This window comes from Lontra canadensis, unplaced genomic scaffold, assembly GCF_010015895.1.
Source record: "Lontra canadensis isolate GAN:19392208 unplaced genomic scaffold, GSC_riverotter_1.0 scaffold9, whole genome shotgun sequence".
Classification (NCBI taxonomy): domain Eukaryota; kingdom Metazoa; phylum Chordata; class Mammalia; order Carnivora; family Mustelidae; genus Lontra; species Lontra canadensis.
The window spans coordinates 32,040,942-32,068,851 of record NW_022631003.1 but is presented as its reverse complement, the minus strand read 5'-3'; the positions used below and the strand labels follow the sequence as shown (position 1 = coordinate 32,068,851).

Here is a 27,910-nt window from a genome sequence, read left to right as displayed (position 1 = left end):
GAGTCCTGGCCAGAGACAGTGTTATGGAGTGTGTAAGAGCATAGGCTCCAGTAAACAGGGCCAGATTCATATACAGAATCTGCCATTTGCTAGCAGGGTGAGCTGGGTTGTAAGCTATTTGCCTTATCAGGAAATGAGGAAATTCTTATTTCGTGGGATTGTTATGAGCAGTAATGAAATAATATGCATGAAGTATTTATTTAAAACAGTAGCTTGGCACATAGAAGGTGGTATAAAATGAAGTGTTTAGAGAATTTTTTTCCCTGATTGTAGGTATAGCAAGCAATTCTCCTGGTCTCTCTGACCCTGTAGCAGAGCCTGCCCTCAGTCTTTTTTTTTTTTTTTTAAAGATTTTATTTATTTATTTGACAGAGATCACAGGTAGGCAGAGAGGCAGGCAGAGGAGGGAGGCACGCTCCCTGCTAAGCCAAGAGCCCAGTGCGGGTCTCGATCCCAGGACCCTGGGATCATGACCTGAGCCGAAGGCAGAGGCTTTAACCCACTGAGCCATCCAGGCACCCCAAAGGGTAGATTTTTTTTTAAGATTTATTTATTTATTTGACAGAGAGAGAGAGAGAGAGATCATAAATAGGCAGAGAGGCAGGCAGAGAGAGAGGGGAAAAGCAGGCTTCCTGCTGAGCAGAGAGCCTGATGCGGGGCTCAATTCCAGGACCCTGGGATTATGACCTGAAGCAAAGGCAGAGGCTTAATCCACTGAGCCACCCGGGCACCTCACTTGCCCTCAGTATTAAGGAGATGAGATGGTTATGTCCGCTCTGGTTTCCCCAGCATCCTAAGTTGGGTTCTGCCCCCCCCAGACGTGGAGTGGTCTTGAGGATTTACATTCATCAGTTCAACATCTTCTAGGATTCTTCATCTTCCGGGGCATAGAGATGTTGATTATGAGGAATTTATTACAAGATATAGCAGGTGCACTTATCCCCATGAGCTTTGCTGTACAGATAAGGAATTGAGGCTCAGGGAAGTTATGAGTGTCCCAAATGCACATTATAGCACATAATGCACACTCAGCTTAGGGTGTTTGCTGCACTACCTCCAGAACGTGTGGAGCGCAAGGTCACTTTTCTCCTTGGAGCCTTGACTTCAGTGTGGATGACCTCACGTTTTATTGGGTTGACTGGACAATTGAGACTATGGGTTCCAAGTTCCTTTGAGAGCCTGTGATGTGTAGGCTGTTGCTAGCTTCCATATCATGTCAGCACTGCTTGCCTCTTCTGTTAGCACATCTGCTGACTGCTCCTCTTAACCCAGTTTGTCTCTGAATCATGCAGGCATTAGACTTCCATTCACTTCCTCCGTGTGTTTCCCTCACATCTGATCTATCATTTCCCTTAGTTATTGGCTTTTCACAACCCTGACCAAGTTCCTATTTATTTCTCCCCCCTCCTTTTCTGCCACTTCTGTTTGTTTAATCATTTTCCCTTTTTTATCCTGTTTTCTCCTTTATTTATCCTTACACACTGGCTCTTATATGTTTCTGCTGTTTTTCCTGTGTCTTGGGTCTGGAGTGGACTCTTAATTTTTAGAGTCATTGCTTGACAGTGAATGGTATGAACTGGAATGTGGTATGAGCTGACCAAAATCCATGATACATTATGGCAACTATGTCATGCAGTCTTGCCTTGTAAATTAGTTTTTATTAACTTGGAGCCAAATTGAGCACTGCAGTCAGTATTATAATGTCTCAGCAAGGGAAAAGAAGATACCAAACCTGTGGAGACTATAATTCCAGAAATGATCCAAGGACTTCCCTTCCTTAAGGCACTAAGGCAGGAAATGATAAGGTCTCCGAAATAGGTAAATAATTAACGAGTGCCTGGCTTAAATAGCATTTAAACATAAAGATACTCTTTTCTTCAACTTAAGGCAGCCTATTGCTTATGCTCTTCTTTGAACTGAAGTGAAAACATTTGTTCAAAATTAACATACATTATGAAACAGTTCAATTTATGAAATTTGATAATCGTTTAAAACATACTTGAGCATGCTGAAATGTTACATAGTAATTGTCAATTTCTAGCAGGGTATTCTTTACGCTCTATGTGTTTTGTCTTTGTTTTTTTAAATATGCTAAAAATTTTCTATCAACTATTTTAAAAGGAGAATGAAAATCATTGTCACTTCAAATTAATTAGTGTTAATTTTAAAATGAATCCATCACATTTGAAAATATGCTTCCTTATGGTAGGGTTTTTAAAAATGAGTTCTGAGACCGACAGAAGAAAAACAGGAGAAAGTTTAAAACATCTCTGTGGACAACCTTCTGATCAGAACTGTGAGGTCTTTAAAAGCAATCTTGGGATTTTTCTTGTTGTCTGGTAGCAGTATTGAGCAGATGGTAAATTGACAGAAATAAAGCTGGATGATTGGCATGCCTGGGTGGCTCAGTGGGCTAAGCCTCTGCCTTCGGCTCAGGTCATGATCTCAGGGTCTTGCGATCCAGCCCTGCATCTGGCTCTCTGCTCAGCAGGGAGCCTGCTCGGGGTGTGGGGAAGGCCCTCACCAACTCCCGCCTGCCTCTGACAGCTTGTGATCTCTCTCAGTCAAATAAACAAGTAAAATCTTAAAAAAAAAAAAAAGCTGGATGATCAAATCTGATAAGATGAGAGGTTAACTAGAGAGATCTGTGGTATTAAAAAAAAATTTCCAGGAGTGGTGGGAGTGACTAAAATCAATATTTGGTATTTCATTTGTGTTAATACAAAAAACAAAGCCACCAGTTTGCTTTTTAATTAATTTTTTTTCTTTCATTTAAAAAATAGTCCTCCTACCTCCCAACAAATCCATCCTTGTAGGTGTAGAAGGAAAAGAGAAATTTGTATCAGCTGGCTGTCTGCATGCCCCCTCAGGAAATAGCATGTCAAATTCCTTCTTTATCAAGCCCCTCCTGCTGGCCCTCCTCCCATCCTCATTCAGTGAGTGTGCCAGATTCTGTGTGAGGTGCTGGGAGTATAAAGAAGAAATGAGACAGGATTCCATGGAGCAGTGGGGGAGTGGGTCTAACAAATAACACAAAACATTCTGGAAATCTCCATTCCTTTCAGTATGTTTAGAGGAACTTTCTGCTGAAGGACTGGCCACAGCTTCACCGGTGTCATTAACCTTTAGTTCATTTAAATCAAAGACCAGTTAACTATATTTGAATTTTTGCTGGTCTTAGAAAGCAGCTCTTTAACGGGTATACCTGCCCCACCTAAATTCTTCTGAAAAAAATCACTGTGCCTCCAAAAGAGCCTTGTACTTTCTAAGCAACAGTAAAGACAGCTTTGTGGAAGGAGCCCACTTCCTCTTCTGTTCTTCAAGTCTTTTTCCCTTCTAACATTTTCATCAGTTTTATGTTTTCTCTTAAACGCTGGGCCATGTGTGCTGGCCAAATCACTGGACCACGCCACAATCAGGCTGTTTCTTTCTAAGTGCTTGCTTAATGTAACCGTTTAATATGTCCCAGTGTCATATTTGTCTGAGCTGTGTTCTACAGGGAAACATAGTGTCTATTAACATGGTTATGTTTGTTCTTTAACCTACATGCACTTAACCATGGTTTTTTAGGGCAGCTCAAATTGGAGTGATAGATCTTCCATAAAAATACCTAAAGTATTTAGTGAATGCTTACCAAACTCTGCAGTTGCCCTGAAAACAACTCTGATGTATGGGTTAAGTGTTAGCTAGGGGAAGAAGACCCTATCCAAGGAACCCGTGGATAACTTGTCTAGCAAAGTTTATGGAATGCGTTTTTCAGACTTGTCTAAACAAAGATGATTGTTTGGCTATTTAAAAAATAATTGATCATATCCTTTGTCTTATCCTTCTCCTTTGTTACTCTTCTGATTGCCTGTGTGACATTTAATAACAAATCAGACTAATAAGGATGCATTTCAGTTCTGGCAGCAGAATTGCTGTCAATCGCTATGGATCAGTTGATTAGGCCAGAAGGCGGAGGTGCAGTCAAGAATGTGAACACATGGCGCCTGGGTGGCTCAGTGGGTTAAGCCGCTGCCTTCGGCTCAGGTCATGATCCCAGGGTCCTGGGATCGAGCCCCGCATCGGGCTCTCTGCACAGCGGGGAGCCTGCTTCCCTTCCTCTCTCTGCCTGCCTCTCTGCCTACTTGTGATCTCTGCCTGTCAAATAAATAAATAAAATCTTTTTAAAAAAAAAAAAAAAAAAAAAAAAAGAATGTGAACACTTAAGAGAAGCAGCATGGGTTATGTGAACTAACCTGGGGTGGAAGTCTGGTAGAAAAAAGCAGGATCTTTCGAATCAGGTACTCCTGAGTTCAAATCAGGGCTGTACCTTTTACTAACCATGTGATCCTGGGAAGGTACTGAATCTTTCTGAGATCTTCGTGTCTTCATGTGCAAAATGGGGACTGTCAGAATTTAACTTCACAGAATAGTGGATAGCTTCTAATGATGCATAAGGTGTTGCCTGGCACTTACTTTCCAAGTATCTACTATAACTTCTTTAAAAGGCAAGAATTTGGTTCAGATCAGGTCACCTAATCTTTCTAAGCCTCAGGTTTGTCATCTGTATAATGGGAATTTCAACATATTAACATGAAAAGGCTTAAAAAATTTGCAGTCATATGGAGGTATAATAGCTTATTTCACAAAGGCCTTCTGAATATCCACCAGAATATGAACTCTACTGTAGCTTTTTTTCAGGTCTTTTTGGTGCTTCCAAAATATTCACTTGGTATTACCTATTACTACACATTAGTTATGTCACACAAATATTGCAGAATTACTGGAAAGAAACCCATATCTTATTCACATTTATAATTCCTACTATATTTTAAATATATTAAGGATTTGGTAAATGGCTATTATATAAATAATTATTTTTTGTTATTATCATTGCCCTCAGCTTTTCAAACTAATAACAGCTAATAGCATCATAATGGATTTATTTCTACCCTTATTATTTCTGTAATCATTTTATTGTTTTAACATTTTATGTGGAATATGTAAAACCTAAGATACCTTTTTTACTAGCATTGCATATTTAGTACAACTGAATCATATTCACAGATGTAGGATGGCTGTGAGTTTTGGTGTCAAAAAAAAAAAACTTTGAATGTTCCTACCTTTTATTAGAAAAACTAAAAATTCAGGAGAATTTCAAATTTGCATAATATTTATGGTCTTAATTTATTTTGTGTATACAAAGAGTTATCACTTATGAAAATGTGCTGTTGCATTCTATTTATAGTTGAATGTTTATTTATAGTTGAATATTTAGAGGGATTTTCTCTTTCTCATAAAAAAGAAATGTGCTCTTTTAACTTTTCAGGCATCTTGAAGTCACAGAGGAAAGAGTAATTCCTCCAAACCTTTAGACTTTTTCTTATATGACCTATAAGACTTGAATAACTAGAGCAATAAGCTCTTTTCTGATTTCTATGGTAATAAAAATGCCACTGTTGTCCATTGATTATCCAGCTTGTGGGCCTAGTTTAGAGAAAGGGAATATACCAAAGAATTAATCAGCAGTCAGGAAGAGATACCTACAAGCAAATGAAGGGCTTGCATGCTTTATTTCGTTTATTTAAAAAAAAAAAAAAAAAAGGAAAGGAAAGAAAGGAAAAAGGCAATATCTCTTGAAAACTGGAATTTATTTTGCTCTTTAGTTCTTTTTTTTTTTTTTAAGATTTTAATTATTTATTTATTTGACAGAGAGAGATCACAAGTAGATGGAGAGGCAGGCAGAGAGAGAGAGAGAGAGGGAAGCAGGCTCCTTGCTGAGCAGAGATCCTGACGTGGGACTCGATCCCAGGACCCTGAGATCATGACCTGAGCCAAAGGCAGCAGCTTCACCCACTGAGCCACCCAGGCGCCCTGCTCTTTAGTTCTTAAAGAGCTAAGAACTCTTTTGGTTCCGTGTATAGGAATTTTGGTTTGGTTCCGTGTATATTTGCAATAACCCAATTTGAATTGCAATAACCCAATACTGTGTTCATTTGTGTCAATAGCTTCTATTTGCATTCTTATAAACTGATTTAAATAAAGGCTGTGTATGTGGCAATAGATATATATTAGTTATTTAACAAATTACCCTGAACCTAGGGACTTAAAACAATACATGTTTTGTTTTGTTTTATCTCACCTAATTTCTTTGGATCAGGAATCCAGGAATGTCCTAGGTGGGTGGCTGTTGCTCAGAATCTTACATAAAATTGAAGTCCAGGGACGCCTGGGTTGCTCAGTTGGTTAAGCGGCTGCCTTTGGCTCACGTCATGATCCCAGCGTCCTGGGATTGGGTCCCACATCGGGCTCCTTGCTCGGCGGGGATCCTGCTTCTCCCTCTGCCTCTGCCTGCCACTCTGTCTGCCTGTGCTCGCTCACTCTCTCTCCCTCTGTCTCTGACAAATAAATAAATAAAATCTTTAAAAAAATTTTTTTTGAAGTCCACATATCATCCCATGTTGTAAATAGTCTCTGTGAAGGCTTGACTAGGACTGAAAAATCCACTTCCAAGGTAGTTTGCTCACATGCCTGGCAAATTTGAACTGGTTATTGGCAGGAGGCCTGTTTCTTACCAGGTGGACCTCTCCATAGGGCCGATTGACCATCTGTAATGTGAGCAAATGATCAGAGAGCAGGATAGAAGCTGCATTGTCTTTTATGACTTAGCCTGGAAGTCACACATCATTTCCCTGATAATCCTGCTGGCTGTACAAGTTAACTGTGCTCATAGTGGGAGGAGAATACACTAGGGTACAAAGACCAGGAGTTAAGGATCTTTGGGGGCTATCTTGGAGGCTAGCTACCAAACTAGAATGTCTAATCTAATATGTGCAAGTGTCCAGTGAATGTTCAGATAACCTAAATTTTAATTTTATCAAAAGTAATGTAATTATTAGAGTATAGAGATTTTTCATTTTTACATCTTTTATCCCAAATTGCACATGTTAACATACATTGGTTATTGGTCCATTTCATTTGCATATAGATAGCAGTGCAAAGTGTGTCTGTCCTCAATGAAGGGCAAATATTTCATTGTAATTATACCAAGTATTACAACAGGGGTACGTACTGAAGATGATGAGGTCAGTTGTTGAAGAACCTGAGCTCTGAAGTCCGTTTGCCTTAGTTCAATTTCTGGCTCCTTTATTTATTAGCTATATGATGTTCGACCATTTATTTTACCTTTCTAGTCTTTATTCTGATTATTCCCTTTTTATAGCTTACCTTCCTCGTAGGGTTGTGGGGATTTAGGAAACAGTACCCAAGAGTACTATTAGCCAGCCACTTGAGATTTCCTGGGATGAATCAGTTTGGATGAGGGAAGGTTTCCAGGGAATGTGAGACATTTGAGTCATCTCTTGAAGGGTAAGTTGGAGTTTGGTCAGTACAGAAAGTTGGTGGAACCTGGGCATGAGATGCCAGCATGAAGTAGCGCTAGAGGCTGAGGAGCTGAGCAGTGGGGTTGAGGCTGGGGCATGTCATGTGGTAGCTTCAAGGGAATGACGAGAAAGAAGTTTAGACAGTGGCATGCAAGGATGGTGAAGAGTCTCAGGTGGAGCCCCAGGACCTTGTAAATTTTCTGAGATGATCTCAGTTTAAATCACAAATTTCTTACTGTCTTCATGACCACCCTCACAACTGCTAGATCTTATATCCATATTTATGGTTAAGAAAATATTGTCACTACAGTTACAGGCAAAACAAAAGAAGTTTTGACTTTTTTTTTCTTTTAAAAACCATAGAATGATAGGATTTGCTCTTTTTTTGTGTGTATATTGTTTTTTTAAGTGTTTTGGGCAGTAGGTTGAATAGTTAGGATGGTTATAGTAATCAGTAGGGAGAGGTCTGAAGCCTCACAGGAGGCTAGAGAGGTGAGTACAAGAATACAAGAGCCTGAGACCTTTGCTTCTTGTCTGTTCTGGCATTTCCCACAGGCATCCAAAGCATGTTCCCAGGACTGACAAGACTAGAACACTTCCCATCGTATTCCAGAGAACCTTGACTTATCCAGAATTTTGTAATTATAAAAATCTAAAAAGGAGAGATTTTAATGTTAGCATAAATGTAAGTATCATTTCAAATTATGCATGAGAAAATAGGCACAATAATCTTGGCCTTTAAATGTCTGGCTCTAGTATTAATAACCTTATTTTATGGATAAGAAGATAATGGTTCTGTCAATTTTAGACACTCCTTATCAACTGCCCACTTCCCACGTTCAAAAGATTTTTTTTTTTTAAAACAAAACTGAAAAGAAAGATGAGGCTGTAAAGAAGAAAAGACAGATAAAAAATGAGATTTTTGATTTAGATAATTAAGAATCTGTTTGTCAGAGAGAGCTGGATTCCAGGTGGCTTCTCGGCCCAAGGGTGGGAATTAGGGTGCTTAGTCTATATAGCCTTTCTCAGTGGTTTTAAATTCATCTTCCAAAACTCTCCCTGAGTGGGGCTGACTCTTCATTGCTTTTTTTTTTTTTTTTTTTTTTTTTAAGACTTATCTGACAGAGAGAGATCACAAGTAGGCAGATAGGCAGGCAGAGAGAGAGGAGGAAATAGGCTCCCCGCTGAGCAGAGAGCCTGATGCGGGGCTCGATCCCACGACCATGGGATCATGACCTGAGCTGAAGACAGAGGCTTTAACCCACTGAGCCACCCAGGCGCCCCCTCTTCATTGCTTTTTGGATGACATGCTCAATGGACAGGCTCTTTTACCAAGATACATAAGCCTCAAATATGTGTCTTTCTTTAGCTTCTTTAGGAGATAGGTAGGTCTAGTTGAAGCCAGAAGGCTCTAACCCATCTGACATAAAATGATAAAACAGGAATGCTGTGGTACCTAGTTCACTTAAAGCTTATTTGTTTTCATGAGAAAGAATGTTAATGTGAGTGCTGCCCTCTTTTTCTTTTAAAACTTGGGAGCATGTGCTAATGCACCTTTGCACTGCAGCCATAACACTATGTAAAAAATAATCCAGAAATAGTAGTTTTATACACCTATTACGTTACGTGAAATGTTAGTCTAATAATCAGACTGAGCGACAATGTCTCCATTCAGGATTATAGTAGCCTTGCAGAGAGAGCCCAGCTCTGGAAGGGAAATTTTGGAGTAACTTACCCCATCCTCAGCTGTGTTTGAAATTTAGATATTTTCTGATAGCTTGCATCACATTTGGGTTCTTTCTCTCTACACTATTTCTAATTTGATATTTTTTATTATTTCAAAGCTAAGATGTTGAGGATTGTAACTTTCTTTAACTTTCTGTAACTTTCTATTCATAATAAAAGTAGTTTAGTGTCTGTGTGTGCAAAAAAATAGTTGATAGAAGATGGTCTTGTTACTAAAGTAAACCTTTCTATAAATAAATGCAGAAACATCTGTTAAGGGCATAGTCTGAATGTGGCAGATATCTGAATTGCGTCAATTCCCGCCTTGTGGCCAAGATGTCTTTCTTAGGCTTTCTTTATGACTAATGGCAGAGTTTCACATTCTCACAGCATTAGGCAATAGAATGGTCAAAAGAACTGATGCCAAGTTACTCTCTTTCTTGGGTTAGCTAGTGGTAATAATTTATACTCACCAAAGAAAAATGTGGCATATTTTTGTTTTTATTTTTGAAGACTGAAAACCTGAGATGTCTCCTTCAACGTCACTTTTTGGCCCTGGCTTTAGGCAGTTTTCCAAATGTCTAATTGCTAAACTGCTTTCAAGAAATTATTGTGGTATTACCGGAAGCTTTGGTCAGGAGAAAAAGGCAGCACACAGTCTTTCCTAGAGCACCATGGGCCCGTCAAATGACCTTTTTCAGAAACAACCGAGATTCTCTTTTCAGTGGTGGAAAAATGCTAATTGAAACTAAACAGAAAACAAACTCACCCCCCAAGTATTGTAGTCCAGAGGAGTAAGGGAGAAGGTCAGAGAGGGGATGAAAAATTCTTCTTGGGAAAACTTTTGAAGCTAAAGCTTATTTATTTGGTCTTTGATGTTTATGAGTTAAAATGGGTGATTTAGCATTTTTAAGATAAAAATTAGCCGGGACTGTAAGAACACTGTGTACCTTTTCAGGTGCCTGTGTACCTCTTCCTAGAATACCTGTCTGGTGCTCTCCTCTTCCTCAAGACTACCTCAGCACTCCTCCCACTTGGGGACTCCAGCGCCATAAGGTGAGTCTGCAAAGTTGTACTCCTCGCATATATCCTAGAAGAGTATCATTTAAAGTGACGTTTTAAAAACAACTGTTCAAAATTCGGGGAGACTTTCGGAGGTTATGTTCACTGATGAACTCTCAAGAATCATCATTTGTAAGCCCTATATTTAGATAAGTATAAAGTTTAATTAGCAATAGTGTCTTTTGCCAGTATAATATAAGCCCTAGGTTCAGATTTGGGTTGACACTAATAGCATTATGAAACATGCTCTTTAGATTTCAAGTTTCAAGTCTGAAGCAAATTTTTGCCAATTAGTATGTCACCACTCTTAGGTTTCCTGAGCATTATTCTACTCATGCTTTAAATTGGCAGCCTCTTTTTTTATTAATTGATTGATTGATTATGTTTTTATTTTAATTCCAGCTTGTTAGCATACAGTGTTATATTAGTTCTGGGGTACAATAGAGTAATTCAGCACTTCCATACATCACCCTATGCTCTTCAAAACAAGAGTACTCCTTAATCCCTATCACCTACTCAACCCATCTCCGCCCCTCTCCCCTTTGGTAACCATCAGTTCTTTCTCTGTAGTTAGAGTCTGTTTCTTGCTTTGTCTCTCTCTCTCTCTCTCTCTCTCTCTTGTTTTTTTCCCTTTGCTTGTTTTGTTTCTTAAATTCCACATACGAGTGAAATCAGATGGTATTTATCTTTCTCTGACTTACTCACTTAGCATTATACTCACTAGCTCCATCTGCACCGTTGCAAATGGCAAGATTTCATTCTTTTTTATGGCTGAATAATATTCTCTTATATTCAGATACACACACACACACTCCACATCGTCTTTGGATAGATCAGTTGATGGATAGCAGCCTCTTTTAAAGCAGAAAAATATTTCTAACAGTGAAGGTTAGAAGGTCTTTATAAGTCTGGAAGAGCTTATAGTTTGAGCTTCGGTCCTGCAAGTAGTGTAATTGGCTTCATGAAGTAAAGGGGGTCACAAAGTCTCTTGAGGTAGGAATATACAACTAAATTAATTTTCACTTGCTTTTTGTATGCTTGATGTGTATCCTCTCTTGAACATTAAAGTGACTCATTGGTCTCAGAAGGGAAAATAATTTGATCTTGTTTGTAGTATGTGAATCACTTGTGAATAAACTGTTCACATTTTACAGGTGAATAAGCTCTTTAAGGGCACCGACCAGCATGCCATCTCGTAAATTCCTTAGTCCCTCATTTGCAAAAAAGTTATGTGCTGGCATTTTTTGCTTCAGTGATGACTTTTGAAGGTCTTACATAAATTAACTCCCCCCTGAAATAAAGAGTATAACCTTAGAGCCATGTAGTAATTGCTAAACTATGTGGAGGGAAATATATTCATAAAACCCCAAGTCCTTATCCTTACTGGTTCAGTTTTCTTCCTGTAGACTCTGTTGAATTGCTCATGGCATTAGCAAAATCCATGACTAGAAGACCCCAAGTGTTGAATTAAAGATAGTCTGATTCTAATAGAGCGGTTTTGTTATATCCATGTAAGAGCTGAATAATGCTAGTTAAGCCCTGCTATTTGTTATATAGTCTAAAGAAGAAAAGTATAAGGAACAAAATGTATTATGTAGTCCCACTTACTACAGTCTCTCCATAATTGTGCCATCGCCTAAATTTTAGATTTAGCTTTTATCACTGATAAAGCTATTCTGTAAACCTTTCTTTTCTTTATGTTAGTTATCTTCTATTTGGGAGGATTTATGTAAAAGTTACACCAAGAGAAACTGTGATTCAGATTTAATATTTAGAGATTGTGTACACTTGGGTTTAAATGTTTCAGTTATTTTGTTTCTTTTATAACATTGTTAATTACCCCTCATACAGTTTGGAGATGTAGGAGTTGCTTTAAGTTTGCTGCTAAAGAGTTAATTTTTTGACTATTTCTTCTCAAATGTTTCATATGCTAAAAATTAACAGCCTTTGATTCTTTAAGTGCATAGAGACTCCCTTAGCGTACTGCCTTGCCTTCCTTTTTTAAACGGAGTTTTGTCTGTTTTAAATAAATGAATGGTTCTTGGATGTGGTAGAGCTGTACATAAAACTGGTTTGCTCTTGCTGACTACCGAAGTGATCCAGTTTACTCATTGAAAGAGGATGTGTGAGTTCCCTAAACCTTTTTGAATGAAGCCTCTAATTTCAGTTGTGTTGACTTTGATACCAACAAAACCAGCTTTGAATTCTCACTATTGCTACACTGTAAAACCACCTTAACTTTTTTTTTTAATGTAGCAGCTTTAAATTTTTAATGTATTACAATCAGAATATTTCTACTAAATTACATTTTCTCTGCAATGATGCAGTTTTTCCTAAGCCATTATTCTTTTAGGGAATGATAGTGACTAAGTCACATTTTATTTATCACAAGGCATCTTTTCCTTGGTTTGTAAATTTGAGGCTGTGTGAGAACAAAGTTTAAACCTCCTATTTTACGTTAAAAAAAAAAAAACAAAACAGATTACATAAGACAATATAAGATTTTGCAGATTATTTATTTTATTTGCTTCTCTCTCTGTTTGGAATAGGACTGTATTCTTCTCCCATCCCCCTTTTCTGGTACCTTCCTGTAAAAGGCATTAATAGAGGGAAAAGAATGATAAACAGGACTTAGCCCTATAATCTTCTTTCAAAACTGCCTTGTGAGTAATTTCCCATAGTTTCTGTAATGAAGCTTATGATGGTAGTATATTGTGCTTCTGGTAGTGGGGAGTAGTTTCAAAATACTCTCAACGTTTTATATTTCAAGCTGTGTGTGTGTGTATTTGAGTTTTCAGGTTAGGTTTTCTGCCTCATGTAGATTTAGTGGAATTTATTTTTTATATGCTTATACTTGGTTTTAATGGTTTAGATGGGGGCATTTCTGAATAAAACTTGTAAAGAGATTTTTATTGTTGTTACAGGTAATTCATGCACACAGATTTTAGGAGGCTCAAATGATCTTTTGGCAGAAAAACTTCGTAGAAGAAGGGGGGACATTTTCTGTAATTTAAGTTGTCATAGTAACCTGCATCAAACCCATACTTGGAATCCAGGCCTGAAGAATTTCAGTGACAATAAACATTCCAGTTGCATTCATCTTTTTTTCCCTCCTCTGAGAAAGGAACCATCAATTGTGATCTAATTATTTCATTTCTGTTTTTAGAAGACGAGTAGCAGCTTGCATTTTTTTTTAGCACTTTGCAATTTCCCTGGCAGAGTAAAAATGAAAAGTTAGCTGTTTATATTTGAACTTGGCATTTTCTGATAATGTATCTCAAACTATTGCAGATGACAAGATAGGTTCACTATAAAGATTACTTATTAAAATATGAAAAAAATAGAATTTGATAATGAATTGAAGACATTGCCACATGTATTTGTTAGCTTGTAAGTTTTAATATTAAAAGTATTGGAATCTGGTTTTTATGGAACTCTGATCTGGGAATGTTAGGATTTTCCCAATATCAGATTGTTAACGTATTTATTTTATGACATCTTGTACTTAAGCATGAATGTATTTTAAAAGGATGAGGTATCATTTTTATTAGCAGAATAAGTGTACTTTGAGGAATTTGTATCCAGGCATTTTTTAGATATGCTTTCTTTCACAGAGGACAATAGAATGTTGTTTCTAAAGACAAAGTTTTTTTAGGGTTTGCTTCACTCTTGATTTTTGCAGGATAATGATTACTAATCAAGGGAATTTGGAGTTCAAAACATTCTCCTTCAGCAAGGAACATTAGGAGAAATCAGAAGATAAAGGTGTGTGTGTCCTTTCATTTTAGGAAACTTGAAAAATAAATTGGAAGAGTTTGTGACTAGTCTAATAAAAATAATATACAAAATTAGCAGTTACTGGATATAACCATAGCTATCTATAGATAAAAATGGTAAAATTCTTGTCAAAACTTTTCCACATGTATTTGAGAATCTTAAATGGGTAATTTTTTAAAAAAACATAAAATTTGAATTTTAAAAAGTACAAGGTAAATGTAGAAAACCTAGATAGTCCATTTACTGGGGAACTGTGAAGAAAAATGTAATCACCTATTATCTCACAGTTTTAGAGATACTTACTATAAATATTTTATGGGAAGTATCTGCAATTTTTTAAACAAATTAGGAATCAAGCTGTCAAATAGCCAAAATACTAATAATGGTGAAACACTAGAATTTTATCTCCTATTAGAATTAGCAGCATACCTGCTGTCATCACTACTAAAGTAACTCTGAAATATCTAGCCAATGTATTAAGAACAGAAAGATAGAACTATTGGAAAAGACAAAATATTTGTAGATAATAAAAAATGTCCAAGATACCCAAACTAATATAATAAAATTCCATTATAATGTAAATATCATGATTTATATACCAGTAGTAATCAGTTCAAAAATAGGAAAAAAGAGACCATTAATAGTAGCAACAAAAATTTATGCCGAAGATTAAAGTCTGTAGAAATGTGAATGACCCATGGGCAGGACACTATTAAACTTCATACAGACCTAAAGATTTGTTCAGTCTTAGTACTTAACAAAGGAATATCATATTTGGTATGTCATATCATTAAAGATTCAAAAACATGTACATGAGTCATATATGAGTGGTACCATATTATGTTAAAGGTGACCTAGACTAAAGTAATCCCTCTGTTGGCTGTGGGAGAAGATAGATCAGAATGCTCATATAATGCAACTATAGGACAGACAGTGTTGCAGCCGGTAATGGAATCTGTCTACCTGCCTACCTGCCTACCTATCTATATACCTGTTTATTTATAGATAATTTTTTTTTACTATTTAATGAAATGGAAAATGAGAGTAACCTAAAAAGTAACAATGTCAGGACACAATATAAATTATAACCTTGTATTTTTAAGTGTGCTTGCATAGAAAATGAGGCAATATACAAAGTGTTATTGATGATTATCTGCAAGTGGTAGAACTATAAGAAAATAATAATAACTATTATTATTATCAAATTATTATTACAGATTCTCTAAAAATATATTTATAATCAGAAATTTGAAAATAGATACAGTTTTCTAAAAACTCTAAGGTTGATCAAATGCCTAAGATTTCATTATCTCTTGAAAAAAATTATTGTAAAAACCTATTTATTAGGATGGATTATATACAGAATTAAATAACGGGGGGATCATCAAAGTCTCTGATTAGGGCTGAACAGACTGCACTCCCCAGCTGCCATTCATATTTGACTGTGGTATATACCTGTGCATCTGGTAATTATGCCTCCTGGGAGTGTGGGGCCCAACAACATCCCTGAGAATGATAAAGAACAATATGTTCCTATGTTTAAATCTGAGCCCTTTCCCCCATGCCTATGTATCAAGTGCCACAGCAGTTTAGATGTTCAAATATTGATTGTCAATGACATTGAATCAAATTTACTAAAGTCTTTATGGATCAAGTGGGAGAATTAGGGCACTTATTTTAGTTCTGCAGCCATTTTTATTATTTACCCCTCTCTCCCCTTTTCCATTGACTCTCCTATTCTGTTTACAGCAATTATACCTGGGCAAGAAACTTAATAATTTTTAGGAAATGTACCGTGTGGGATGCTGTGCCTCTGAAGTCTTAAGTGTTAACTTTGTTAACTTTTTTTGTGCTGTTCTTCCTGAACACAGCTTTTAACAGTGGACTTGTTTTGTCTAGTAATTATAGATTTGCAGGTACCACCACTCCTTTGTGACTAAGGAAGAACTTTGGTCTCTCTGGCATGTAAGACCCTGAAAAGGTCCTGGCACAGCCTTGAACCTGTCTCATCACAGGGCACATATTCCTGAGGTGAGAGTGGTGAGGCATTTTCCCGCCATAGGAAGCATGCTCTTTAAAGAATTGCAGTTAATGACAGATGAACCACTTTTAAGTTTAAATAAAATTTGATTTTACATTGTCAAAATAGTTTTCCGGTTTGTTTGTTTAATTTTCTCCTAAGACAATGCTTGATTCTAAAAGTTGCTTTTCTGACAAGACATGTCTGATACCTTCTACTTTTCTGAAATTCTAGAAAAGAGGTTTGAGCAAAGCATTAGTCCTTGTATTTTTAAAATAATTGCTCATTTTTAAAAAAGTAATAGAGTTAAGTTTAAAATGTATATGAAGGTATAAATCAAAAAACAAGATTACCTTCTTCCTCTTTGTATTTGCTCTACTTAAAGGTAACCACTCTTAATAGTTTCTTCGGTATCTTTGCAGAAAATGTGTACTTATGACATGTGTTTATGCCTTTTTAAACTTACATTAATAGTTTGTGTGTAGTGTATGTGTGTGTTACACATGATTCTTTACAGGCTGACTCTTTTAATTACCAGAATAATCTTAACAGTAGATATGACTATTAGAGTGTTGAATTGGTGGAGGTTCAATGAATATTTATTGTTGGTTTTCATTCTTCCATTTGGCTGAGTTTATATATAAAAATAAGGTAGTATGTAATTACTTAATATACATGAGACTATCATTGAGTCTACTCCTGATTACACCAATGACTATCATTTTCTGTGACCTAGTTTCTGTCCCTATAAATTGAAATGGTGCCTATACCTACCTGAATGTGGTAGGGAGAACGTAAATATTAAACAGGGCCAAAATACTAAATCAATTTTTGTTCTTACATACTACTTAGATAATACTAAGGTAGTAGTGATGCCATAACATTCCTTCTAATTATAAAAAGGCAATTTGTTTTAGTTAGAGTGGACCTCATGGAAGTTATAGGATGGCATCCATATTTTCTGCCCTTAAGGAATATAGAGTCTCTCCAAGTTAAGAAGGTTCACACACCAAATGGGAAACATAGTTATTGCCAGGTGATAAACTCTTGAACTTGTGCTCTCTCTCTTTCCCTCTTTCACTCTTCCTTTCTCTACATTTCAACCAGAGTATACTTGGTTCCTTAGGAATTTAAGGAAACTTGTCTTAAACCTCCACTTTCAAAGCTTACGAAAGTCTCCCCATGATCTTACTAAGTCTAGAGTCTTTGTGTCTCCAGCAAGCTTCCCCACATCGGTCTTTGACTTGCCTCAATGGATAGTCTTCATTTTGCCCAGGGTTAAGCCTTTCTCTTTTAATAGTTTCTGTGAAAGCATAACACAACACACACATACACATACACTAACACCACTTAGGAGAAGCTACCCAAGATCTGGGACTTAGAGGAAAGAGACTCACACTGCAAGAAGGGCAACCTTGATAAATCTTCCTGGATTCTGGCTTCATCCTTATCCCTTACTTCCAGGATGTCTCAAGAAGCTGTCAAAAACTGCCACGTGTCATCTCGACTCATCAGGCTGGGTACAGGTCAGCCTATCCTGTTATTTATTGTGTGACCTTGACTGCTTAGTCTCTAAACTCCAGTTTTCTTACTCAGATGTTAGGTAAGATTAAATTATACGTTAACCCTTACTGTACTGTGGTTTAGGATGCCCACCTCCATGCAGCTAAAAATCCACTTATAACTTCTGACTCCCCAAAAACTTTACTAAAGGCCTACTGTTGACAGAAGCCTTATTAATAACAAAAAAAAATTAACAAATATTTTGGATATTATATGTATTAGATACTATATTCATACAGTAAATAAGCTAGAAAAAAGAAAATGTTACAGTCATGAGGAAGAGAAAATACATTTATAGTACTGTACCGTATTTATTGAAAAAATAGGCATAAAAGGTGGATCCACACAGTTCAAACCTGTGGGAGTCAATTGTGTATGTGAAGGTCTTAGCAAGTACAAAATTTAGTGTATGATAATTATCACCATTTTTATTAATGGAATGATGTTTTCCCCAAATGCTTCAATCTTGTTTCAGACCTAGGCTAGATATGTTTTTCATAAAAGCAGACTTTCACTCTTCTGTACTTACAGAAACTATGTAATTGTTCAAACCAGGCACTTTGGAAAGTGAAACATGGCACTATGGATAATTATGTTGGGATGAAAATGTAAACCATTGCTGTTCTAGGTGGTCACTCGGGGTATACCCGTAGTGCCTGATTTGTAGCTCGTGCTCAGAGAACACAGGTCATTGTTGTTGAGTAAGACAGTGAGGATATAGGACAAGTGAGGTCACATTCATCTTTCTGAGCTTTAGTTCCTTACTTGTTCAATTGAGGTTAACAATAACTAGCTCACAGGGTGGCTGTAAAGATTAAATGAAATTGTGATCTTATAAAACAGTATATATGTTGAAATTAGACACCTGTTAATTCCCCTCTCCATCTCTGCAAATTACCTTAGCTGTACTGATGGGTAAGTTTTGATTATAGCTATTTTACGTACGTACTTCTCACACCTCCTTAATGTATCTTTATAGTTCATTTGACTGGCCATGGGAGGTCGTAGTCACAACCAACTGCACCTGTGGTTCCTCAGTTTACACTGGAGAGCTGGGTTTATATTTCTTCAGTTAAGCACATTTTAAAAATTATTTTTATTAACATATACTGTATTATTAGCCCCAGGAGTACAGGTCTGTGAATCGTCAGTCTTACACATTTTACAGCACTCATCATAGCATATACCCTCCCCAATGTCCACAACCCAACCATCCTCTCCCTACCTGCCCCACCCCAGAAACCCTCAGTTTGTTTTGTGAGATTAAGCATCTTTTAGGTTTGTCTCCCCCCTGAATATGGAAACAACCTAGATGTCTATCAACAGATGGATGGATAAAGAAGATGTGGTATATGTATATAATGGAATACTATGCAGCCATCAAAAGAAATGAAATCTTGCCATTTGCAACGACATGGATGGGACTAGAGGGTATTATGCTGAATGAAATAAGTCAGTCAGAGAAAGACAATTATCATATGATCTCTCTGATATGAGAAATTTGAGAGGCAGGGAAATTTGGGGGGTAGGGAAGGAAAAAATCAGTTAAGCACTTCTTAACATTGAAAGGCATGAATTGTAGTGTTCAGGAACCACACCTGCTTTCCCTGTAAATTCTCTGTGGTATGTTTTTTTTTTCCTTTTGTGTTTTTTCTATATTTTGGATGATTCATAGTGTAAATAGGATTTTTTTCCTTAAATATTTCAAATATGAATGTTTATGCATTTAATAGAGTTCGTATGAATTAAAGGCACTTGTTTTGCACATCAGCTGCGGAGATGTATTTGTTTCTTGGGAAAAAATATAGCTGAAACCTTGAAAATTAATAGAATAATTGGAATATGTATACCAAATTTGATTTTTTTACAATTTATAAATAAATTTTGATAACACAAAACTGGAGGAAGTAATAGATCTCAAGGTTTGGGTCTTTTGCAAAATGACCACATCATTTTCCCTATTATCTTCCATAGTTGTTCTCTTCATTAGCAAATCTGTATTTAGTCCTGGATTGCCCAGTCTTCAGGCTTACAGGTAGTAGATGATTTTAGTCATGTCATAAATTATGCAATTGTGGAATGAAGAAGGTGTGATGAGAGTATAACAAGAAGTTTGTGCAAAGGTTAAGGAAGTCTGTTTGTGGATACCATTTAAGTTAAGTGTTTAAAGGTGAGTAGGTCTTTAGGAGGTGGGGAGAAAGCTTTTGAAAATGGCCTAAGAAATAGCATATGCAAAGCCTAAAAAGGCACATAAGAAGCATGATGTTTTGGGGCTTAACAAGTACAGTTAAGTGTGACTATGAATGTGGATGGGAAGGAGAGGACTAATTTTAAAAATGAGATTCTTACTCCAATTGGTTCAAACAACCTTTTCTGGGGCTCTGGGCTTTGTATTGAAAGGATCAAAATTATAAGTAGATAAAGTTCTATTTGGAGAAGAAGTAGACATGTTAAAGATTTGGAGCAACCTAAACTTCAGAAATCTCTGTAAGGAGAAAGATTACTTACGTTCTTTATTCTTGATAGTTTCTCCATAATCTCAAAAAATTAAATATTTAACATACCCTCATTCTTCAAAAGGATATTGCTGCTATAAAATGTTCCCACTTAAAAAATTAGATATAAATAGATAACATTAAAAGCTATCCTGTGTTTCCAACCAGTTAATTTAACATTCCATTCATTTTGTTAACATTTTCTCCTGTGAGCTGCTCTATAGCCACCAGACAATTTTACTGTGCAAATTCTTGGCAAATTTTGCCTTGTCAAAATGTGAACTGTGTGAGGGATGAAATGATTAAAAATTGCTTTTTTTTTGTACAACAAATAACACTTTCAGAAAAATCATGCTGGTATTAACTGCCATTGCTATTCCATTTTGCTCCCAAGAATTGTTTGAATGTGTACACTCCATCTTTGTGTTATATCAAGTAGAAATATAAGTAATGATTTTTACCATTAACAAAATAGTGATTTCAGGGGCGCCTGGGTGGCTCAGTCGTTAAGCGTCTGCCTTCAGCTCAGGTCATGATTTCATGGTCGTGGGATCGAGTCCTGCATCAGGCTCCCTGCTCAGTGCACCTCTCCCACTCCCCCTGCTTGTGTTCCCTCTCTTGCTGTGTCTCTCTCTTTCAAAAAACAAAAGAAAAAACCAAAATAGTAATTTTATATAGTAATATTTATATCATGTGAAAAATAAAATGTCATATGGGTGACTACCTTAGTTCTAGTACTATCTTGCCTGCTTCATTTTGTATTTTCCCTGTGCTACACTATAACATATACATAAAATATTTATTTTTTACTTGGAAAGCACTTTGAACATTCACATTTGAGCTAGAAGAAACCAAGACCCAGCTGGAGACTGATTTGTTCCCTTTGAACATCTTCTCTAGGACAGAAACTCTTCTACACCTATTTGTGGTCCCAGTGCCTAGCCGGTAGATAAAAATCTATCAAATAGGAGGATACATCTCTTAAAACCAATATCTTTTTGATTCTTAATCAGTCCATGTTCTTTCCTGTATACTTATACTTCCCCGTCTGTTTTTCTACTGCAAAATGGAAGCCCTCAGTTTCAAATTATGTATAATGCATAGTTGCTGGTTATCATAATCCCATCCCCATCTCACAAAAAAAGCCAAGCTCACCAGCATGTTAGGACAAGGGGATTATCTGGGCTGAGGACCAGTGGATATACCAGAATATTCCTGAATAAATATAATTTCCATATTTAAGATGGATGGGGCTTTGTGCTTTTCAATATGTTGTTCATGCGTGTTTTGATTAAACCACAGAGTCAAGAGAGCCTGTTGGATCAGAGACTGTTTCTAGAATAGTATTTCTAAGCAGGGGTAGTTCCACCCTCAGGGGTGTTTAGGAAGTTTGTGAGGGCGTTGTTGGTTATCACAGTGATTGGAAGAATGCTACTGGCCTCTAGTGAATGGGTCACAGAGATGCCGGGCATCCTGTGGTACACAGGACAGTTCCACACAGTGCTATTAAAATGGCCCACTCTGTTTTCCTATTGAAAAGCCACAGCTAAGCATAACTTTTTACATGTATACACAAAGCATTTTTGCATTGTCTTAATATCTAATGAATTTTCCAGGATTGCAACTATTACGGAAATTAAGAGAAAATCATATTTAATTCAGAATTTGAAGAGAATTGTTCCCCAACTTAATAACCATGTCACAAACAGCAGTCCCTCTTGTAGTTTTTAAGTTTCCTATCAACAGACCTGCATTTACATACCTGTACTTGCAACTGTTGCATTTATGGTATAGGCATACCTCAGAGATAATCACTGATCACAAATCACTGTAACAAATAATAATGAAAAATTTAAAATGTGAGAATTCCCAAAATATGAGACACAAAGTGAGCAGATGCTGTTAAAAAAAAAAAAATGGTATGAAGAGACTTGTTTGTTGCAGGGTTGCCACAAACTTTGAGTTTGTAAAAAAAACACAGGATCTGCAAAGTTCAATAAAGCTAATAAGCACGATATGACGAGGTGTGCCTAGAAAGGTATGAAGGTCTAGCTGCTTCATTATGTCTTGTCATTTGCATATTTAAGTTCCTGTCTCTCTGTTATAAAATATTTTTCTTTTCTTTCTGGTTTCCTTGTTGAGAATAGGCTGTTTGGGGATGGAGGAAGCACCCGGCAAAAGCAGGAACACTACTTAGGAGGCTGGTGCAGTCATTCGGGTTGGCAGTTAACAGTAGGGTAGATATGACAGAGCTAACAGGATTAGAGACAGATTAGATATGGGTTATGAGAGGAAGAAGTCAAGGATAACTATAGTCATTTGGGCCTAAGCAACTAAAAGGATGCATTCTAGTTGCTTTGAACTGAGATGAAAGAGTGTGGGTGCCACAGATAAGGGGTAGGGGGGTAAATGTAAAAGTTCTTTTCAGACACGTTGAGTTTGAGATGTCTACTGGACATCAGAGTGGCAATGTTGACTGGGCATCTGAATGTGAGGCTGAAGTTCAGGGAGGGGTCTGAGCTCGAAATACATGGGAATTGTCAAGTATATGGCATTTCAAGAAATGATCAAGTTGAATGAAATCACCAAAGGAGTGAATATAAATGGAAGAGAGTAAAGGACCTATAATTGAGATTTGAGATTCTCAAACATAAATAAAGCTTCTAGAGAAGAGATTGAAAAGGAACATCAGTGGGATTGGAGGAGAAGCAAGAAGAGAGTACAGGTATTCTGGAAGCCAAATGAAGAAAGAGAAGGATAAATTGACTCTTAGATTTAACAATGAGCTAAACATGATGGATAAGCTTGATTTGGGTGGAGCAATGGGGGTGCGAGCCTAACAGGAATGAACGCAGTGGAGAATGGAAGGTGAGAATATGAAAAGGGAATAAGATATGGAGGATAGCTGGTGGGGGGAGTGGGATCAGAAGAAAGTTGTTTTTGTTTTATGATGGGAGGTATAGCTACTTATTTATTATCTGATCCACTATAAAAATCAAAGGAGATCGTGATGATGCTGGAGCTTATATAAGGAGACTGGCATCCTGGTTAGCCATGGTGTGCCTGTGACTGCACCACTGGTTTTCCAAGCATCTGGTATGCCACAGCCCTGGAATGGCCAACTGATACGTAATAGATTTTGAGACCCTGGGAGCAGAAGGCTTTCTCACTTGCCAGTGTTTCGTCCTCTTTTGTTTAGGAAAGTTGATCAGGCACCAGCCAAGGGTTTAGGTTCTAGCCAGATACTAAATTAGAAATTAGTGGGAAATTAGAAGGGAAGGCCGAACAAATTGCTTCTTCATAGGCAGCTGTCTGAGAACAGCTAAAGTGTGTCCTTCTTGTCCACTTGGAACCATCTTAGCCATTTTGACTTGTAGGCAGACTGTCACAGGGCCTTTAGAAAAAGGAAACTGAAGCACCTACAAGGGCGCAGAATACAGGAGGCACTCACTTTTAGAGTCATGCAAATACGATGTTGACACTTGAGAATGATGCCTCCTTGCATCCTTTTGTACCCTAGGCACCTTGCTTGCTACACACCCCCCAGTTCCCCTGGACCTGAGAATGGGCACTGTGGTTTAAGGAACAATAGAAAACTCTCTCCCTAATTATCTCTTCTCTTATTACCAATTGGTGATTAATGTGCTTTAGTCAGTCTGATATTCCTCTCCTTCCATATCTGGTCGACTTTGGTGACGAACAAACATGAGGAAGACTTGGTAAAGAAGAAAAGAAATGCTTCTGGGCTGCAAAATTCTATTGTTAGTGATGAGGCAGAGTAGGGAATGATTGGTTGGGGCCTTTCAGCTAGGAACATGAAATTTTGGATACCTAAGAGACTGGAGAGAGGGAACTGGGGGTAGAAGGGAGACTGGTTAGGATCAATCAGTTCTGTTTATGAAAACAGAAACTATCTCTCTCTAGCTTAGTACATTTGTCATTTTTAAGAGTTTTAAGGGCCTTGGTACCATTTTGTCTTTCCATCTGTGGAATCCAAGAGTGATAGGAGGTTATCACTTACCTTTTTGGTCCTAAGAATTGAGTTTCTTGTTCTGCCCAGTGCAGATCTGAGAAAGATTTTGTGAGGTCATCTGAAGAATTATCCACCTTTGTACCTCAGAAACTGAAGGAAGCCTTACAGCAATATCTGTAGAACCTAAAGGATTCTCAATCCTTTGTGTCCTGGAGAATATTGTCATGTGGTCTTGTGCTTATAGCCTCTGAGGGAGCCATAGTGATAAAAGTATAATAGAGAATCACAGACCATCTTGATCATACTATCTGAGTTGACAGATTCTCATATGAGGAACATTTAGCACCAAATATGTAGAGGTGGTGCAGATGTGCTCGTATACAAAATGAGAGTCAGCTGAAGGAATAGTGGGCAGAGAGAGACATAGATGGCTGTGTGGAGCTTCCATCAGGAGGAAGTGTCAAGAGGGGCAGGCAGCAGACACACTTGGAAGAGAAAGGGTGGACGTGGTTAGAGATATGGTCAGTGATTCTCTTATACTTGGGAAGTTGCTGATTATAAGACTGAGGAAAAGCCCACTGAACTTAGAAGTAACAAAGTTTTCTTCATTTTAAAGTGGCTCATGGAATGGCAAAGAAGTGCATGACTAAACATGAATGAAATAAAAGGTAACTGACTAATGATCCTATTTTTTTTTTTAGATCTAGAGGTATTTCACTGCAAAAGTTAAACCTTTATATATTGCAGCCACGTATGAATCAATCTGGGAGTAGTACTATCAGACGACAAGTTTTTATTGCAGTTTCTTTTGGGATGAGAGCTGATGCTGCTTTAGTTTGTGTTTTTCCACATCTCAGAGTCGACAGTCATATGCTCATGGAAGGAAGTCCTTACTGAAAATAGTAGATGTTTGACTTTATTCGGTACTTTGAGAATTTCCCCAGAACTTATTTTCCAAAAAATTAGTCAAGTATTTCCCAGAGGAGCTTTCTTCTTTTTCATAAACAGTAATATTTTTGTTAGTAGTAGTTACTCTTCTAGGTCCTTGCTTCCTCTTTACCTGTAGTACCACAAATCGCTGAGTCAAGTAAAAGTGAGGACATAATTAACTGAGAAATGGAGACTCATCCATGAACTTCAGTTTAAATCTAGTGTCTTTAAATCTTTTGTTATTATATGTGTGGCAAATAGTAGACCTTTAGTAGTAAATGGTTTTTTGAAACTATTGAGTATAATGTACATTTTGCTTAATTACTTCTTTCATTAGATGGTAGAATTTATTAGTTTATGATTTGAGGTCTGGTTGCAGATGGCCTGGATTCAGATCCTGGCCTTACTCCTAAGAAGTTATTTGATCTTGGGCAAGTTTTGTAACTTGGCTGTGCCATGGTTTCTTCTTATAAAAAGTAGGGTAAATAATAGTACCTACCTTTTAAGATTATTATGAGGACCAAATAAATTGATATATTCAAAGCACTTAGAACAGTTCCTGGCATATGAGAGGTACTTAATAAATATTACAAATGACTTTAACAAAAGCTCTCAGGCATTTAATATTTAAAAAGTGAGAAAACCAGATCTCTTCATTGCTAGTTACAGTGCTATTTGGGAGTGTTGGTTGTGTCGATTTTAGATAAACCTTTTTTCAGTGCATGTAAACAGCTTCCTGTGTTTCTGAAGATGGAGGAATAGAAGTCATCTTCCCATCTGGCCTCATATCATTATATCACTCTTCACACACTCATGACACTGTGTTTATATATTATTTACATTTTTGCTAATCATGTAAGTGAGTTGAGTTTTTATAAATTTGTGGGGACTCTGATTAGTATCCAGATTTGGTTTTTGGGGGTATTCTTTGTCCATGATGTTTCCTTCCATGTGAGTGTTTGGAGTGGTGGGTTTGTTCCATCTTCATGCTCTGTCCCTCCACCTAAATTAACAGAATCAAAATAAAGGAAAGTATATCTCCCAAAATAAAACAATGATGAGATTTCCATGTAGGCAGCAACATGTTATCCACAGGGTTCTTTGTTGCTAATAGGTGCATAGTCATAAAGGTGACAGAGTTCTCTTCATATGCAGTGCCCACAGGACTTCCCTCCCAGCTTCTCTCCTGCTTCCAGTAATCCAGTTGTATAAACACATGGGAAAATGTGGCTTCTCTACTGATAACCACCTGATGGGACAGCACTTTGGTGTTCATACTAGTGAACACCTATTCATTTTAAATAGGTGAATTTAGGGTGATGCTCACAGCAGGCTAATGAGAAAAATATTCTTATCAGTATTCTACAGCTGAAAAAAATGAGCCTGCGTGAGTTTAAGGGAGTTCAGGGTTACACAATTGAAATACACAGTGAACCCAGGTCTGCTGACTACTTAAGTCCCTTGTCCTTCTCATTTTATTGCTTTCTCATCAGAAACACTCGGGCTCAGTAAAATCATATAATAGGACCTGAAAGAGTAGCCAAGACTATTCATTAGAAATCATGATCACAGAATTAGAATTTCAAATAGCATAAGATTTGATACCATATTTAACTATTGAAAAGTTTACTTTTTAAAATAAAAGGCCCTACTTTCTCTTTAGATATATTCATTTTTCCTGGTTATATAACAATAAGCATTTTCTAACTAACTTTAAATTTTCAAAGAATTTTTTTCATTATATGTATACTTTATCATTAAAGTAGATTTCATGTTGATAGAAGTCTTTTTTCTTTCAGTGTGGCTAGTGTTGAGTAGGCTTAGATTAAGACTCTGAAATTCTTAGAAGAGTATAATTACCAGTTCTTATCCTGCACTTGGTAGGTAGGTGAGTGGTCCCAGGAAGAATAAAATGGTTCTATTTTTGTAACCATTATTTTTCTAAGCCTCATTCTGAGTAAATGACACATTTCTATATTGCAGGGACAAACCTCAGACCTGTAGCATTGGTTTGGAGAATATGAGAGTGTGGACCTCTGTAGCCTCACGGAGTTGTGTTCGTGTGCCCGGCCTGAGCTGCTAGTGCCACAGATGCAGCCACAGGAGCCAGTGCCATACGTCCAGTGACTCGCTAAGGGAAAGCTCCCTCACGGCAGAAGCAGGCCTTTGGCAGAGAACTGCCTGTTTCAAGATCATGTTCAGTGATGAGTCACTAATGAGTTCTGAAAGACCCGAACTCCTGTAGTAATAGTAGTAGCTATTTTTTATTAAGCAATTACTGCATGCCAGACTGTATTTAAGTCTTCATGTTCATTGTTATGTAGCTTTGACAAATTTAAGGATGATCATTCCCACTTTAGAGCCAAGGAAACTAGTAATTTGTCTAAAGTTGTAGAGCCAAGAAGTGGTGGGGTCAGGATGTGAATTCAGGGCTGACCACTAAAACGTGTTCTTAACCAGCAACTTCCACATGAAGGATGATGAAATATGTCATGTGTGTATACCTGTGCCCATAGCAGACATAATTAATTGCTCATGGTGTGTGTTCCGGCCGAGCTGATAATCCTTTTTTACATTACATTCTTGGCATCTGTAGTCAAACAATCAGACTTTTAACAGGCAAGGTAAAATATACTCTAAATGTGCCTTTATTAACTTCCTCTGGAATTTCAGTGGTTTGTTGAAATTGGGCCAATTTGCTTTTGGGAATAATAAATAAGGTAAATTATCGCTTTGTTTTATAGGAAGAACAAACATGCAATATTTTTCTATGGAAGTCTTCATTGGTGTGGACAGTTGAATTGAATTCAGGATAAATTCCATTTTAAATAGCATATAAAAGTCCTCTCCATGACAGAAAATTTTAAGGCAAGTTGATTTTACTGATTTATAATATTTGTTTTTTGAAAATTTTCTTGAATGGATATTTGAAATAAAAAACAAATTTTGACAGTGCTCAGAGTTTGTAACGATGAAATTAGATTTTTTTATACAATTGGCA

General features: G+C 37.1%; 1 protein-coding gene across 3 annotated transcripts in view; it reads left to right on the top strand.

The window, feature by feature from the left end:
• RASSF8 (Ras association domain family member 8) overlaps nt 1-27,910 on the top strand; it is a 126,252-nt gene that overhangs the window by 36,533 nt on the left and 61,809 nt on the right. Inside the window, exons 1-2 of one of the 3 annotated variants that reach the window (XM_032855223.1) lie at nt 7,947-8,049; nt 10,048-10,145. The exons of 1 other annotated variant lie outside the window; for it this stretch is intronic. The gene's annotated coding sequence lies outside the window, so the exon portion shown is untranslated. Of the gene's footprint in view, nt 1-7,946; nt 8,050-10,047; nt 10,146-27,910 lie in introns of those variants that run through there. One more of the 3 variants, XM_032855222.1, reaches the window with a different exon arrangement.